Genomic DNA, 18,361 nt, shown 5'->3' on the forward strand with positions numbered 1-18,361 from the left:
CTGGAACTTGGCATGCCAAGGTGGGTTGAAATCCATGGGAGGACTCACATTTCTGAGGAGAAAGAGAGGACTGGAGGATGGGAAGAGGAGAGGGGGGAGGGAGGGACTGGGAGAAGAGGAGGGAGAGGAAGATGAGGTAGGGATATAAAGTAAATAAAAAAATACACCACCACCACCACCACCAAAAAGACACATTAAGTTAAAAAAAAAAAAAAAAAGAAGAAGAAGAAGAAGAAAGAAAAAGCCTTCATAAAAGCAAGCTTCAGGCAAGTCTGCAGGGCATTTTCTTATTTTGTGATGGATGGGGGAGAGACAAGCCCATGGTGGGTTGTGAAATCTCTGGGATGCTGTCCTGGTTTCTATAAGAAAGCAGGCTGAGCAAAGCCATGAGAAACAGTAAGTCAGTAGACAGCACTCCTCCATGGCTCCTGTCTCTAGGTTCCTGCCCTGCGTGAGATCCTGTCCTGACTTCCTTCTATAATAAATGGTGATATGGAAGTGTAAGCCAAATAAACCATTTCTTCCTCTACTTGCTTTATGGTCACAATGCTTCATAGAGCATTAGTAACCCTAGTTAGACAACTCCTAACCACAATGGTGATGGTATTTGAGGAAAGGACCTTTTGGAATGTGAAAGGCTCTGCAAAAGATCAATGCCCTTATACAGGCCCAGCAACTGTTGTTGACAGCTTCTTACACAGGAGCTAAAATCCACCAACTATGAAGAAAACAGGACCTCACCAGACACTGAACTTGCCATAGCTTTGGCTATTCCACTCTCCAGGACTGTGAGAAATACCATTCTTTTGCACATATGACCCCACCCCCCAGTATGTTATACTGTAAAGCAGGCTAAACAGAGCAAGACACCCCTACTTTCCCCCTTCTTTTCTCATGTAATTTCTGAGCACTGTTCTCATTTGTCTTCTCTCAGCACTGGGGGCAGGGTTGGGGTAGAGTGAGGAGGGGGTTGAATTTTACAGTATCCCATCCTTGTCTTAGACCAGAGAGTGACCTCCTTCTGTTTACTGAGCACCTCCTATATGTTGAGGGGTTGTTCAGCATTTGTAGGCTGCATTGCATACTTGGAGTAATAGAATACTACCAATCCATGTTAGAGACTATGGGAGTCTGATGGATGCATGGCTCTGGCAGTCAAGGTCATTCTAAGGGAAAGAACAGCATATGTAAACGCTGTAGGTCACTGTGGGTATGTATGCAAAAATGTTGAGGTGGGGTAGTATAGAGGAAGGGATATGGTAGAAAGTACAGATAGAAGGGATATAGACTTTCAAATACTAAAAATATAGTAATTATAACATAAAATTTCCCATTGAATATGTAGAATTTACTACTTAAAGGGAGAAAAATAAGCTGAAGTTCGAGATTTATTTTGTTCTTATAACAAGGTCTATAATATTTGAAATGATGGAGGTGAAGGTTATTTCCAGGAAAAAGTATCCACAGGATCAACTAGATGATGCTATTAAGCCTTCACAGGCTAAGAAAATAAGCAGGAGTTAAATTTAGTTGGACACTGAGATAGCTGGCTACTGAGGGTATGCAACCTCTATAGAATACCAGCATAGATACACTTACAACCATGGAAACTCATCCAGCCTTCATGGCACAGCTTTTCACATAAACCATCACATGGCGGCTCTCTTTATCCATGGCTTCATGAAGGGTTCTGCAGTAGAGACTAGAAAGATTTTTGTTCCCTCTAACATCAGGAAAAGAATGAATACATGTGACTCACATTATTTGGACTATGGTATGGAGATTTTTAGATTCTAGATCGAGGTAACACATATCCTTAGAATTTATTTTGGGTGTGTGCTTCTGTGTGTATATATATGCTTCTGTGTGTATATGTGCTTCTGTGTGTATATGTGATGTGTTAATGTGGGTATGTACATGAGGAGGCAAGAGGTTAGCAACTTTTCAACTTATCAACTTCTGTCTTTTTAGACAGGGTCTTTCCCTGCTGAATCCTGCTTGACCATTTGGAAGAGATGTGACACAGTTCCTGCTCCAGGAGCAGAGCCAGTACGGTGTGGTCCTCCAAGAGTGTTGATGGTTGGTAGGTGTAAGCCTTGTTTGTATATTTTACTGTATGTTCCTTCAGGAGAATGTCCTCTTTGCCAAGGTTAAGGTCTCCATGATAATCAGAGACAGCATGAGTTCAGGTGTGTCTAAAGTCCTTAGCAAAATGGTAAACGCTATGACCTTCAGGACAGCCCTTAAGGCTGTGGGAAAGAACTTTGAAAACACAAGAGTTCAAGAATATATAACTTCTCAATTATGCAAAATATAAGAATGCACTATGAATTCATGATGGGCTTCATGGGCCCAAAAGAACAAAGGCAGCTATAAGTCATCTTATCAGAAAGGTATTAAAGAAGTAGATAAAGAGATTTAGGAAGTGGTGATCTCAGAGCTGGATCCCACCCAGGTAGCTTATTGTCTATACTTTTATGTGTTAATAAAAAGGCAGATCTCTGAATTTATTGCTGTGTTAAAAAATGTATTTGCTGTCTTTTTCTAAGAATTAAGGATCATAAAATGCTATTTCAAGAGAAAAAGCAGAACCTGAGTAAACAATTGAATTGATATGTAAATAAAAGACTGGGCTTTGGTCTTCAAGAGCTGAGATATCTAAAGGGCTGTCTTGAGCAGAACAAAAGGCTGTCAGTGTGTACCCAGTGACTGACTTCAAGTCCTTCTTTTTGCCTGTCCCAAATACCCTTTCCTCAGAACCCCTCTCCCAGCTGAGGTTGGTCCTTGGCATTTCCCAAAGCTCACAAATTTGACTAGGCTGGGTGGCATCCTGGGCAAGTGTTCTAACAAAAAGCTCTTCCTAGCCCTTCTATTTTGCTTTAACAAGAGACAAAGACTTTGAGGTCCCCCTGTTACTCACACACAAGCACAATACTGACAGCTTGATATTCATACCTTTCTGGGGGCTACTTTATAGAATCATATATATATACAGAAGATAAACTTGAACCCTTAGAGATATAGTCCTTTGGGTAGCAAAGTAGCACATATTAGGGACAGAGAAGCACATACTTGGGTATTCAACTAGAGCTTTTAACTTCTGCTTAGGTAGAATTTTAATAAATTGGATTATTTGATTTGTCCGTGAAACATTAGGGAAGGGAGGAAACTTCTAATGTCTTAGATATTCAGGTAGCAATATTTTCAAAATGTTTCAAGTCTAAAACTAAGGGAATCATAGTTTTCATGGAAACAGGATATATGGTCAAGAGAACACTGGCAGGACCTAAGACGAACCTGGGGTAAGCTCTTAATTATGAAGTCTCTCCATTATGGGGAAGGCTTGGCAGTTTCTATTTTACTCTGCAGGTAGATTTAAATCACTTAGAAAAAATACCTTGCCTTTTCTGCTTTGCCTTTTATACATCTGATCAATCTACGTTTATAGGCATATTACATTAGGTATCCAAAGCAGGCACAAGTCCTTTCTGGGCAGCCATGCATGCCACACATGTGAAGCAGAGAAACCTGAATTTCCACAGGGCTGTTTCAGCCCTGACATATATTTTAAATACAACTATTGAGATGTGGTTCCTGGCTGTGGCAGAAAGCATAGCCAAAGGCTGTATTATTGTGAGAGATTGTGGTTTTCACAATGGCAAGATCCTCTCTTGCAAGGCTCTCTGTTTCCTTCATATGGCTGAAGACACTTGCCAGCACACACCCCTGCTTTCATATTTTCCTTGTTGGGTAATTGCAGAATGGTTGATTCCGCCTTCAATGCAATGTGGCTGATTTCGTCCAAACTGCTGGCTAGCTAATCAGTGGCCCACTTTTTCAGCCATGTGATCTGGCATCAGGCATTTACTATTCAGTAAATTAAATTATACGGCACTGACGGATTACCAGCTCTCAACTTGCAGAACATTTTCCCTAAAGCTCCCTTCTGCTCATCATTTCTAAGTCTAAGAGGGCGTAGGTTCATTATGGAGATGGCAACCGGAAGGTATTAAAACCAACACAAGTGGAGAGTTTATAAGCGTCTGTCCTTCATAGGCTCATATCTAGGTGGATATGGATCAGTGAATTATCCCCTTATGTGAATTTTCTGGATGCATACATTTTAATTATTTAAAATGTTTTGTTTTAAAAATTATACATAGCGTATTGGGCTTTGTCAATCTGACACAAACCTAGACATAGCTGGGAAGAAGCAATCTTAATTGAGAAAATGTCCCCATAAGATTAGCCTGTAGGGAAGTCTGTGGGGTATTTTCTTACTATGTGATTGATGTGGCACAGCACATTTGGATCATACCATTGCTGGGCAGGTGATCTTGGGATATACAATAAAGCAGGCTGAACAAGCCAAAAAGCAACAATCCTCCATGGCTTCTACTGTTCTTTCCCCGCTTGAGTTCCTGCCCTGACTTCCCTCAGCTACCAACTATTACCTGGAAGTAGAAGAGGAAATAAATGAAATAAATCCTTTTCTTTCAAAGTTGCTTTTAGTCATAGTGTTTTACCAAATCAACACATACACACACACACACACACACACACACATACACTATTTTAACCATAACTGTAAATACATCTTTTGCAAACATAAAAAGTTAATAAATATACTTAAATAAGCCTTTCCCAAGAGTCAGTCATATTCAGGATTTGACTCCACTGACAAGGCAGAGCTGCTGACATCTGATGTTCATGGTCTTCCCCCAACAATCCTTCCTCCCTCTCTGTCTAGAGCAGTGGTTTTCAGCCTGTATGTCATGGTCCCTTTATGGGTGAGTCAAATGACCCTTTCACAAGGGTGGTCTAAGACCATCAGAAAACTCAGGTATTTACATTATCATCTATTTTTTTCCATTTTTTATTAGGTATTTAGCTCATTTACATTTCCAATGCTATACCAAAAGTCCCCCATACCCACCCACCCCCACTCCCCTACCCACCCACTCCCCCTTTTTGGCCCTGGCGTTCCCCTGTACTGGGGCATATAAAGTTTGCAAGTCCAATGGGCCTCTCTTTGCAGTGATGGCCGACTAGGCCATCTTTTGATACATATGCAGCTAGAGTCAAGAGCTCCGGGGTACTGCTTAGTTCATATTGTTGTTCCACCTATAGGGTTACATTATCATCTATTACAGTAGCAAAATTATAGTTATGAAGTAGCAATGGAAATGATTTTATGATTGGGGTTTGGGGGGGTCACCACAATATGAAGAACTGTACTAACAGTTTGTAGCTTTAGCAAGGTTGAGAAGCTCTGGTCTAGAGCATAGGAAACATGGTTTTCTCATGAGAGTGTGTTATTGAGTTCTGCTGGGCTTTTCCCTTAGAACCATTGATGTCTCCTCTGCAAGTTTAGATCATACATAATAGAAAAAGAGTGTAAGCGGAGTTTCTTTTCAGTGAAACAAAAGTACCCAGGCAGCAGCCAGACTGCTTAAATAATTAAATAATTTGTGGTTCAGGGACTGCCCACTCTAATGAGAAAACAACCAACTTCACATGTATGAAAATTGTCTCCTGACTGTCTCCTTGCTCCTCGATGGTATCTTATAATGGGTGAAATAAGACACATATTAAATAGATCAGGAGAGGAGATAAAGTAGAATGCATAAGAAGTAGCAACAGCCCATGAATACAAAGATAATAAAGGAGAGGGAGGACTCCGGAGGCAGGGCCTGTCCTGCATCATATTGTCTGGACTTAGTGCATTCAGCCATATTGGTTCAAGCTCTTCATTTTCTCAGCCTATTTAAATGGACAGCATCATGCAGAACTGACAGGAATAGCTGCTGACCAGAGACTCGACCCCTTCACCTACAAAGGTAAAGGCCCGAATCCAGAACCAAGTCTGGTTTTCTTCCAGACCATTCATCTTGAAAGACAAGTTTCCCCCACTGTCACAGTGTATCAGGAGCGGGTGGCCTGCACAGGAACTTCTGACAGACATCAGGAATCGACTGTGGCATTCTTTTCCACTGAGCTCAGAAGTGGCTGCAACACCTTTGCCTCAGTGTTCTGGGCCACTACCAGCGGATTGGAACTGGCAGTGGTTAGGAATCCTGTACATCGACCATACATCAGAAGGCTAATGAGCAAACATGTAATCAGAAATGCAGGAATGAATCACTTGCTTCTCTCCCCACCTCTTTCTTCTCACTAAAATTAGGATAGCCTCACACTTTTCCTTTCTCCAAATTAGAGAGCTTTTAATGTGAAGGAAAAGACTGTAGCAGTCACTTTCTCATGTTAGAAGCTCAATTATAGTTCCTTCTAAAATCTTCTAAACTCCCTACAGACTACCACCCTCCCATAGAATGTCACACCAGAGCTCTGACTGCACACAGAAATAAGGCTTTGTCTGCAGGTGCAGTTCTGTAGAAGCACACATTATGAAGATCAGAAATTGTGGGCAAAATAGAGTTGGAAATGATGACTCCTAACCTATGGTGCTAACAGAATACTGAGTACCACTGGAAAGCCATTAGCAGCCCCACAGTCCCAGCCTCTGCTTTTAGCTGGAGTGATTCATTCTCTGCAGTCAAAGCTTTGGACTTTGTGATGTAGGTCCTGGAAGGTAGCTGCTTCTAAAAGAGATGGATTTGATATAAATTTAAAAATGTGATCGGGGATGTAGACTTTTTTCATCAGTCCACCATGTTGGTGCAGAGAAAGGGTCTTTATCATCTGTGTTTGCACCTTTGTTGAAGAACCTATTATGGTGGAAATACCCACAGTTCTTGATCCCATTGAAACAATTATTACTTATATTTTTGGTTGTGAACCTAGCTTTTAATGGCTAAAGAAGCTTGGAATATCCACAATACAACTCACAGACCATATGAAACCCAAGAAGAAAGAAGATCACACAAAAGTGTGGATGCTACAGTTCTACAGTAGGGAAGAGAATAATCTCTGAGAAGTAGAAGGAAAGAGGGACCTGGGAGGGAGAAAGGAGGGGGAGGGAAAAAGAGGGGCCAGTTCAGTTATGAGAGGAGATGTACAGAGGGTCAGGAATTTGAAAGTAGGTACATAGCATTGGGATGGGGTGGGGGAACTGGGGTAGCCACTAGAAAGTCCCAGATGCCAGGGACCCAAGAGGTTCCCAGGACCCAACAGGGAGGACATTAGCCAAAATATCCAACAAAGGGGAGATAGGACCTGTAGAGACCATATCCAGTGGATAGGCACGGCCCCCAGTTGAGGGACAGGGCCATCTACCCACCTCAAAAATATTAATCCAGAATTCCTCCTGTCAAAAGGAAAAGCAGGGACAAAGAGTAGAGCAGAAAGCTGAAGGAAAGGCCATCCAGAGACCGCCCCACCTAGGGATCCATCCCACATGTAGACATCAAATGCAGACACTATTGCTGATGCTAAGAAGTGCTTACTGACAGGAGCCCAGTATAGCTGTCTCCTGAGAGGCTCTGCCAGAGCCTGATCAATACAGAGGTGAATGTACACAGCCAAACATTGGACTGAGCACAGGGACCCCAGTGGAGAAGATAGGGCAAGGACTGAAGGAGCTGAAGGGGGTTTCGACCTCATAGGAAGAACAACAATATCAACCAGCCAGATCCCACCACCCCTGAGCTCCCAAGGAATAAACCACCAACCAAAGCGTACACAGGGGGTACCCATGGCTCCAGTTGGATATGTAGGAGAGGACTGCTTTATCTGGCATCACTGGGAGGGGAGCCCCTTGGTCTTGTGAAGGCTTGATGACCCAGGGTAGGGGAATCCTAGGCTGCTGAGGCAGAAGTTAGGGGCCAGGGGTAGCACCCTCATAGAGGCAGGGGGGAGGGAGGAGAGGATAGGGGGCTAGGGGCGGGAAAACTGGGAAGAGGGATAACATTTGAAATGTAAATAGATAAAATAACCAATTAAAAAATGAAAAAAATTGTAAAAAATTAGTTTCACCAAAGGAAGGCATTTCTGTAGAATTTTCAGGTTTTTTCCTATAATACTTCACGTTTTTTCAAAGCTTTATTATTTTTATTGTGAAAAAAGCATGTGTCAATTACTTCAAAACATAAGCAACAGACACGAAATCTGTATGGTTCTACCAATATGTTCCTGACAGCACCCAGTAGTCCTCCTTACCCACAGGAGATGTATTCCAAGATACCCTGTGGATATCCAGGATAACAGTGGGAAAAGGTGAGTTCCTCCCACCACTTATGGTTTTCCATAGTTCATTTACCATGGGTATCTGAAGACAAAAAATATTTCAGAAGCAAACAATTCATACATCTAATGTGACATGCTGCTCTGAGGAGCTTGACACGATCCCATGCACCTTCTCATCTGTCCAGAATGTGAGTCACCTCTAAGTCCAATGTGTCCATGTTTACAAGGCTAGTTTTTATATGAGTTAGCACTACCTGCCTCACGGCAGTTCTTCATGTAAATTTTATTACTTTAGTTGTCTTATTTTACTATTACTTATTGTTAATATTCTACTGTGTCTGTTATAAAAAAACTAACACTAGCACATAGTTACAGAAAAAACAGCATATACATAAGAAGGATTATTATTTTCAATTTCAGGCATTCATTGGGGATCTTGGCAAGAACCCTTCATAGATAAAGGAGGGAATATAGGATGGGATAATTCATATAAAAATTAACCTTGTAAGATACTGGATAATTTTACCATCCTTGTAATTACATTTATATTCAAATTCACCATTCTTCTATTACATTCCAGTGCCTCACTTTGATTCCTTTGGGCATGCATGAGTCATAAACATGCATAACACAGATGTTTATGCTTTCACTTGTGATTTTAACAGTAATATGTTATCTTTTAAAAACAATCTTGATTCATTCTAGTGGACCTATTGATGGTGACTCTTAAATTTGATCTGAATCCAGGGACTCGTCTTGTCTCCTAGTTGCACATTCACTTGCCTGAGGCGCCTGACTATTAACAGCCTTGCCTTGTGTTCCCCCATCCTGTGTGTGTGAAGGCTGGCTGGCTGGAATTGATCCCACAGTTCTTTGCCTTTTCTTACATGGTACCACGACATCAGAGTGAGTGGCTATAATGGCCCCATGTGTGAAAGGCTTGTTCCTCAGCCTATGGTGGGGCAACAATTTCTAGATGGGCCTGTAGGAGGAAGTTAGCTCACTGGACATGTTTGAACTTGGACCTTTCTTGTGCTGCTCAGTTGTTGTGAGGTGAACAGTTTACATCTCATATGGCTGGCTGTCTTAGTCTCTGTGAAGAGACACCAATGCCACTGCAGTTCTTATAAAGAAAAGCATTTAACTGGGCTGGCTTATGTTTCAGAGGTTAAGTCCATTATCATTATGGTAGGAAGCATGGCAACGCACAGGCAGACCTGGTGCTGGAAAAGGAACTGAGAGTTCTACAAATTGATCTGAAGGCAGCTGAAGGAGACTGTGCTTCACACTGGGTGTAGCTTGAGCATATGTGAAATCAATGCTTACCCCCACAGTGACATACTTCCTCCAACAAGACCACACTTCCTAACAATGCCATTTCCTGTGGCCAAGCATTCAAACACGTGAGTTTATGGGGGCCATTCCTATTCCAACATCACAATGGTCTTTCCACCATTGAGGTACAACCTTTTCCAGATGACCATGAACTGAGGTTTTATAAATCATAAGACAACAAAAGTATTTCCCCCACAAAGTTTACTTTCTCAGGTATTTTGCCACAGAACCGCAAGGCTAACTAACAGTGTAAGTAAACTAACAGTGTAAGTAAACATGTCTGTTGGAATGTAAACACATTCACCTTAATTTCAAAAGCTGTGGTACCTAATTGCTTACACTATTATTACCACACTGTAGGCACACATCAGTGAAGTTAAAGATTTTATGTAGTGTTGTTGAGGGTACACACACAATGAAAGCCTCTTGGAAAGCTTTAGGGATCAGAGAGTAAAGAGATCACTTTTTCTGGGTGACTGAGGCAATCAACACCCATAGCTTCATATTCTATATATGCCTATGTTTTTGTGTTATACCAGCAACAATATACAATGGAGCATAGCTGTTATATCTCTGTTTATCACTATATCATTAAGAAAAGTGATAAAACTATCTGTCAACCACACACTTAATAATATTGAAAAGTAACCCAGAACTGGAAATAATGACAAATTGGAGCATTCATTATACATTTTTGTCCATTTAAAAATCTATTTCTGTGAATGATTCACCACACTTGACTATGGACTTTTAACAATTCCAGTGCCATCTCCTCTTGGGTTGTATAATTTAATATTCACAGAGAGTTTTATCAATACACAGGCACTTCCCCTGGGGAAGGTGAATTTTAATTGGGCCATCTGTGTTCTGTTCTTCACCTCATCTTTCCACTGGTCTTCTCGTCTTTCTAATGTTCTATTATATTTAATGTTGATTTTATAAGCCCTTTCTTTGTTACACTTTAGAGACTGTTTTACTGGTATTATGGATACTTGGTTGCAAAGCTCTGTGTCTAGTATGACAGAAAGCTGCTATAAAATTACCACTGGCTATGATATGTTCTCAGTGTGGGAGAAAATGATGTGGTTTGGTCAATTCTCAGTGGGGCTGTTCACTTTATTGGTATTTATCTATACAATTTTAATAAACCATTGGGCAGATGCAGAATGACTGCACCACAAATCAATTATATTTTCCATATAGTAGTAGCTTCAGTAATTACAAACTGCAAAGGACATCCTTTGCTGACCTTGTGAGTTTGGTTGCTGAGGTCTACACTGGGTCTCTTAAAGTTCTGAAAGTATTGGAGTAGACCATTTGGGTAAACTGTATTCAGAAGAAACAAACAATAAAGAACGACATATGGCTTCCTCCTGCACTGTCTCAGAACAGATGACACAATAGGCACAACACACTTCCCTTTAGAAGTTTTAATTTAGTGGAAAATAGCTTGGCCCTTCAGCAACTTTTAGTATATTAACTCATTAATTATTCAAATTTGTCTTATTTCTAGGTGCTGTTGAGCACTGTGGAAGGTGAGAAGGTACCAAAACCGTTTCCCTTCTCTAGGGTGAGTTCTTAGTTTATTTTTCATATGAGTATAAACAGTCTGAAGCAGTCTCCTAGCAAACCTGATTGCTTGAGCCTGTAGAATGCAGAGAGGTAAAAGCATTTTCAAGTGGTGAATTCAGAGAGAAAATGAAGACTGATTCCAAATCATCACCCTTCCCTTGTGGGTGATCAGTGCCTAATTTTCCACCCAAGCAACCCTTCTGCAGCCATTCTACCATTCACTATCTATTCTTCTTGATGACCCTGAAGTCTGGCCCTTGACATATCATTCTGGTTTGCATGCATGCTGAATGGACCCAGAAGCCTTTTGTCTGAGATGTGAGATTAAGGTAAAAAAAGGATTTGGGGTTCTTGAAATGACCTTCTTTCTACTTTTGATAGCACAAAATAAAAGGGTTGAATTTGTGCTCTAAGGAGAGACAATGATGGATTATAAAAAGCAGGGGTAGTTTTAAAGACAGCTTAATTGAGGATAAAATTAAATAGGTAAAAACACTCTTGTCATGCAGCCTCTTTATCCTTTGTGTAGGGAAAGGCCACTGATTTGTTTGAGTTAATTTTATATCCAGTTACTTCACTGAAGCTGTTTATCAGGTTTAGGAGGTCTCTGGTGGAATTTTTAGGATCACTTATATATACTATCATATCATCTGCAAATAGTTATATTTTGACTTCTTCCTTTCCAATTTTTATCCCCCTGGTCTCCTTTTGTTGTCTAATTGCTCTGGCTAGGACTCCGAGTACTATACTGAATAGGTAGGAAGAAAGTGGGCAGCCTTTTCTAGTCCCTGATTTTAGTGCAATTGCTTCAAGCTTCTTTCCATTTAGTTTGATGTTGGGTTCTGGTTTGCTGTATATTGCTTTTATTATGTTTAGGTATAGGCCTTGAATTCCTGATCTTTCCAAGACTTTTATCATGAATGGGTGTTGGATTTTGTTAAATTCTTTCTCATCATCTAACAAGATGATCATGTGGTTTTTGTCTTTGAGTTTGTTCACATAGTGGATTACGTTGATGGATTACCATATATTAAAACATCCCTGCATCCCTGGAATGACACCTACTTGATCATGGTGGATGATCGTTTTGATGTGTTCTTGGATTCGGTTTGTGAGGATTTTATTGAGTATTTTTGCATCGACATTCATAAGGGAACTTGGTCTGAAGTTCTCTTTCTTTGTTGGGTCTTTATGTGGTTTAGGTATAGAGTAATTGTGGTTTCACAGAATGAATTGGGTAGAGTACCTTCTGTTTCTATTTTGTGGAATAGTTTGAGGAGAAGTGGAATTAGGTCTTCTTTGAAGGTCTGATAGAACTCTGCACTAAACCCATCTGGTCTGTTTTTGTTTGTTTGTTTGTTTGTTTTGGTTGGGAGACTATTAATGACTGCTTCTATTTCTTTAGGGGTTATGGGACTGCTTAGATCATTACTCTGATTCTGATTTAATTTTGGTACCTGGTATCTGTCTAGAAATTTGTCCATTTCAACTAGGTATTCCAGTTTTGTTGAGTATAAATAGCCTTTTGTAGTAGGATCTGATGTTTTGGATTTCCTCATGTTCTGTTGTTATGTCTCCCTTTTCATTTCTGATTTTGTTAATTAGGATACTGTCCCTGTGCCCTCTAGTTAGTTTGGCTAAGGGTTTATCTATCTTGTTGATTTTCTCAAAACAAACAAACAAACACCCAGCTCCTGGTTTGGTTCATTCTTTGTATAGTTTGTTTGTTTGTTTGTTTTTGTTTCTACTTGGTTGATTTCAGCCCTGAGATTGACTATTTCCTGCTACTTGGGTGAATTTGCTTCCTTTTGTTCTAGAGCTTTTAGGTATGCTGTCAAGCTGCTAGTATGTGCTTCTTCTAGTTTCTTTTTGGTGGCACTCAGAGCTATGAGTTTTCCTCTTAGGATTGCTTTCACTGTGTCCCATAAGTTTGGGTATGTTGTGTCTTCATTTTCATTAAACTCTAAAAAGTCTTTAATTTCTTTCTTTATTTCTACCTTGACCAAGTTATCGTTGAGTAGAGTGTTATTCAACTTCCATGTCAACTTTGGCTTTCTATTATTTATGTTGTTATTGAAGATCAGCCTTAGTCCATGGTGATCTGATAGGATTCATGGGACAATTTCAATATTTTTGTATCTGTTGAGGCCTGTTTTGTGACCAATTATATGGTCAATTTTGGAGAAAGTACCATGAGGTGCTGAGAAGAAGGTATATCCTTTTGTTTTAGGATAAAATGTTCTGTAGATATCTGTTAAGTCCATTTGTTTCATAACCTTTGTAAGTTTCAATGTGTCTCTGCTTAGTTTCTGTTTCCAGGATCTGTCCATTTATGAGAGTGGGTTGTTGAAGTCTCCCACTATTATTGTGTGAGGTGCAATGTGTGCTTTGAGCTTTACTAAAGTTTCTTTAATGAATGTGGATGCTCTTGCGTTTGGAGCATAGATATTCAGAATTGAGAGTTCATCTTGGAAGATTTTACCTTTGATGAATATGAAGTGCCCCTCCTTGTCTTTTTTGATAACTTTGGGTTGTAAGTCGATTTTATTAAATATTAGAATGGCGACTTCACCTTGTTTCTTTGGACCGTTTGCTTGGAAAATTGTTTTCCAGCCTTTTACTCTGAGGTAGTGTCTGTCTTTGTCACTGAGGTGGGTTTCCTGTATGCAGCAAAATGTTGGTCCTGTTTATGTAGCCAGTCTGTTAATCTATGTCTTTTTATTGAGCAATCGAGTCCATTGATATTATGAGATATTAAGGAAAAGTAATTGTTACTTCCTGTTATTTTTGTTGTTAAAGTTGCGATTATGTTCTTGCAGCTGTCTTCTTTTAGGTTTGTTGAAGGATTGATTATTTTCTTGCTTTTTCTAGGGTGTTATTTCCCTCTTTGTTTTGGAGTTTCCCCTTTATTATCCTTTGAAGGGCTGGATTCATGGAAAGGTATTGTGTGAATTTGGTTTTGTCATGGAATTCTTTGGTTTCTCCATCTACGGTAATTGAGAGTTTTGCTGGGTATAGTAGCCTGGGCTGGCATTTGTGTTCTCTTAGGGTCTGTATAACATCTGTCCAGGATCTTGTGGCTTTCATAGTCTCTGGTGAGAAGTCTGGTATACTTTTGATAGGTTTGCCTTATATGTTACTTGACCTCTTTCCCCTTACTGCTTTTAATATTCTGTCCTTATGTAGTGCATTTGTTGTTCTGATTATTATGTGTTGGGAGCAATTTCTTTTCTGGTCCTGTCATTTGGAGTTCTGTAGGCTTCTTGGATGTTCATGGGCATCTCTCTCTTTAGGTTAGGGAAGTTTTCTTCTATAATTTTGTTGAAGATATTTACTGGCCCTTTAAGTTAAAAATCTTTATTCTCACCTATACCTATTATTCTTAGGTTTGGTCTTCTCATTGTGTCCTGGATTTCCTGGATGTTTTGAGTTAGGATCTTTTTGCATTTTGCATTTTCTTTGATTGTTGTGTCCATACTTTCCATGGAATCTTCTGCACCTGAGATTCTTTCTTCTATCTCTTGTATTCTGTGACTGATGCTCACATCTATGGTTCCTGATTTCTTTCCTAGGGTTTCCATCTCCAGAGTTGTCTCCCTTTGGGTTTTCTTCATTGTTTCTACTTCTATTTTTAGATCTTGGATGCTTTTGTTCAATTCCATCACCTGTTTGGTTGTGTTTTGCTGTAAAGGGATTTTTGTGTTTCCTCTTTAAGGTCTCCTACCTGTTTAGCAGTGTTTTCCTGTATTTCTTTGAGTTATTAATGCCCTTCTTAAAATCCTCTACCAGTATCATGAGATATGATTTTAAATCCGCATCTTGCTTTTCGGGTATGTTGGGGTATCTGAGACTCACTGTGGTGGGCATACTGGGTTTTGAAGATGCCCAGTGGTCTTGGTTTCTGTTAGTAAGATTCTTTCATTTGCCTTTTGCTATCTGGTAATCTCTGGTGTTAGATGTTCTAGCTGTCTCTGGCAGGAGCTTGTTCCTCCTGTGATTTTTTTAGCTCTTGACAGCACTCCTGGGAGATCAACTCTCTCCTGAGTCCCAGTGGTCAGAGCACTCTCTGCAGACAAGCTCTCCTCTTGCAGGGAAGGTGCACAGAAGTATGCAGCTCAGATCCACCTCCTGAGTTCTGGAGTCTGAACCCTCCCTGGATTCTGACTCTCCTCTGGCAGGTCTGGGTCTCAGCTCTGTCTCCTGGCTGAGGATGAATGCCTGAAGGGACCCTGTCCAAGGAACTCTGTTGCTTCTGCCACCCACATGCTCTCTTCCATAGACCGGTCTTAGTGATCCCAAGATTCTGGGTGTGTTAGGGCCTGCCTTTGTCTTTTGACCTTGTTGCTGCTATCACAAGACCCTCTGGGATTTTTGGAACTGATGTTGCCTTCCACTCACCAGTGATCTCAAGATCCCGGGTGTGCTAGGGTGCCTGCAACGTGGAGAGTCCTCTGGGGAGCTTAGGACCCTCCACCGAGATCGTGCCCAAGATGATGAGGGTGCAACTTGTTTCTAAGGAAAGGTGTGACACCTTGCCTTTACAATACTGGCATGTCAGAACTAGAGTCCCTTCACATCTGTTTCAGAACTTGCCAGCTTCAGATTTTTTTTATGAGGCATTTTTTAGGTGAGTAATAGTCTCTTAATTACGGTTTTAAACTTTATGCTCCTAATAGTCAATGATGTTCAGTATTGTGTACATGTGTGTATGTGCATGTGTGAATTGCACATGCGCTTACTTTCTATTTACTTTTCCTTGTATGTGGTAAACAACATAAAACTTACTACTAGGTACACCCATTGGAAAACACCAATCTACTTTATTTTTGTAGCATTTTATTAATATTTTAAAATTATATTTTTATTGTTTAAAACAGTTTTAAATTCAAATATATTTTGATTATATTCTCCCTGCCAAGTCCTTTCAGGTCCTCTCCCCTCTATATCCACCCAACTTTAAGTTCTTTCTCAAGAAAGAAACAAAAAACAGAGACAAACAAAACTAATACAACAACAAAACCCTCCAAACCAAGAAAAAACAATAAAACAACACCCACATAAACAAACAAAACAAAAAAACCCCCACCAAACTGTAACCAAGTAAAATCAGACAAAAATGTGTGGGGTCCATTGTATGTTGGTCAGCTATTCTTGAACATGAGACCTACCCTGAAATGGATGATGTTCCCAGTAGATCTGCCCATAGTAGAGATGCCACATAAATAGAATCATTTGATATATAACCTTTGTGATTGGCTTCTTCCATTTAGCATGATCCTTTCAAGGCTTTTCCACGATCTAGCATTTATCAGTAGTTGACCAATTTTTATGTTTGAACTATATTCCAGTGTATGGATATGCCACATTCCATCAGCTGATGAACTTTGGGCTGTTTATAAATTTGGCTATTTTGAATATTGTTGTCCAAATTATCTGAAGATATTCAGTTGACTCTTTTGAGAATGACAGGATCATAATTTACCACCCAGTTGTTTTCTTAGGAAGTGGACTCATTGCATATTCCTTACAGAAAAGCACAAACACTTCACTTCTCCATATCCTCACAAAGACTCCTTGATTTATATTAAAAAGTTATAGCTATCTTCAACAAAAGACATTGAGAATAATGGTTTTATAAACTTAATGTATGCTAATGAATTTATAGCTCTAGTGGTTGTAAGTTCACTGTTTATCACACTGTGTGGTCTTGCTATGCACTTCCCTAATGGATAATGATGTTGAGTACATTTTCATGTATTCATCTGTATTTCTTGGGCATTGTATTGATTCAAGCCCTTTGTTCATTTTAATTGAGCTTTCCTATTCCTTTTGAGTTGTAGGAGTGAATTCTTTATATATTCTCCATGCAGATTCTTATTAGAAACGTGACCCATCAATCTTTTCTCTCATTTTATCTTTTTATTTTCTTTTATAAATTATTATTATCTTATTTGATATTGTGTGTGATTTGCCTGCATGCACACCTGTGCACCGAGTGCATGCCTCGCACATGTAGAGGCCAGCAGAGCGTCAGGACTGGAGTTGTACATAATGACGAATCGCCATGTAGGTGAATGGAATTAAACTTGGAATTAAAAGATCAGTCAGTGCTCTGGCCAGCCAGTGTTGTTATTTGCTGAGCTATCTCTCAGGCCCCTTTGTACTCTTTTGATAATTCTAAAATAAATGAACATTTGATTTCTGAAATAGTTAAAATTATATTTTTCTTTTAGAGAGAGAGAGAGAGAGAGAGAGAGAGAGAGAGAGAGAGAGAGAGAGAGAATAAGTGATATCTAAAAACAACTGTCAAATATAAGGTCATGAGAACTTACCCCTGTGCAATTTTCTAGGAATTTGAGGTTGTAGTTTGTGCTTTCTATCTTGTAGAGATTTCAATACTCAGTATGAAGCAGAAACCAGCATCACCCTTTTGTTTATGGAGGTGCAGTTGTTTCAGTGCCCATGCTGGTAAGACTACATTTTTCTCCACTTAATAGACACTGGAACATTGTCAGAAATCAGCTGATCATCTGTGGGTTTGCTTCAGGACTCTCACTTATGATGTGTCAATCACATCTACTCTCATGCCAGTCCTGCTTTGAATGGGTAGCTACAGTTTTGTAGTAGTTTTGAAACTAAACTGTGACTCTTCCAATTCAGCTCTTCTTTTAATAGATTATTTTGGGTTATCTAGGGAACACTTGAAATTTTCTAAGAAAAAAAATCTTGAATCAGTTTTGTAAATATAGTATTTATTTTATTTTTAGATGTGTGTGTGTGTGTGTGTGTGTGTGTGTGTGTGAGAGAGAGAGAGAGAGAGAGAGAGAGAGAGAGAGAGAGAGAGAAAGAGACTCTGGGTATGCACACATACATAATGCTGGTGGAGTCCCGAGGCATTGGATCCCCTAAAGTTGGAATTACAGGTGGTTATGAGCTACCAGACTGGGATCCTCTATAAAATCACCACTCACTCTTCACCTCTGAACCATCCCTCTAGCCTCTTGAATTGGGTTTTTCATTTCTGCACTGGCAACTAGGATCTGGATCTGGATAGCAGTGGGTTTGAGCATCTTTTTGGGTCATACCACCTCTTACACGTATCATCTTTCAATTCATAGCACCTCTTGGTTCACTTAGGTCATTGTTCCCTTCTTTCAACAATATAGTTCTTGTGTAAATCTCCCATGATTAAATGCAAGTATCTTTAGTGTCATGTTCTTCAAATCTTTTGCCCACTTTAAAACAATTGAACCATTTGTATTATTTTAAATTATTGATTTGTGTGAATTCACTATACACTTGGGATAGT

At 39.8% G+C, this 18,361-nt stretch overlaps 1 non-coding gene and 1 pseudogene across 2 annotated transcripts in view; one reads left to right on the forward strand and one right to left on the reverse strand.

Annotated features, from left to right (window-relative positions):
- The window catches only part of Rnls (renalase, FAD-dependent amine oxidase), a 254,556-nt pseudogene that overhangs the window by 1,974 nt on the left and 234,221 nt on the right, over positions 1–18,361 (reverse strand). The window lies entirely within an intron of this gene.
- On the forward strand, positions 17,399–17,488 carry Mir3970 (microRNA 3970). Its single transcript, NR_039552.1, has one exon. It is a non-coding gene; the product is annotated as a microRNA 3970 (primary transcript).

Source organism: Mus musculus, chromosome 19, assembly GCF_000001635.26.
Source record: "Mus musculus strain C57BL/6J chromosome 19, GRCm38.p6 C57BL/6J".
NCBI classification, from domain to species: Eukaryota; Metazoa; Chordata; class Mammalia; order Rodentia; family Muridae; genus Mus; species Mus musculus.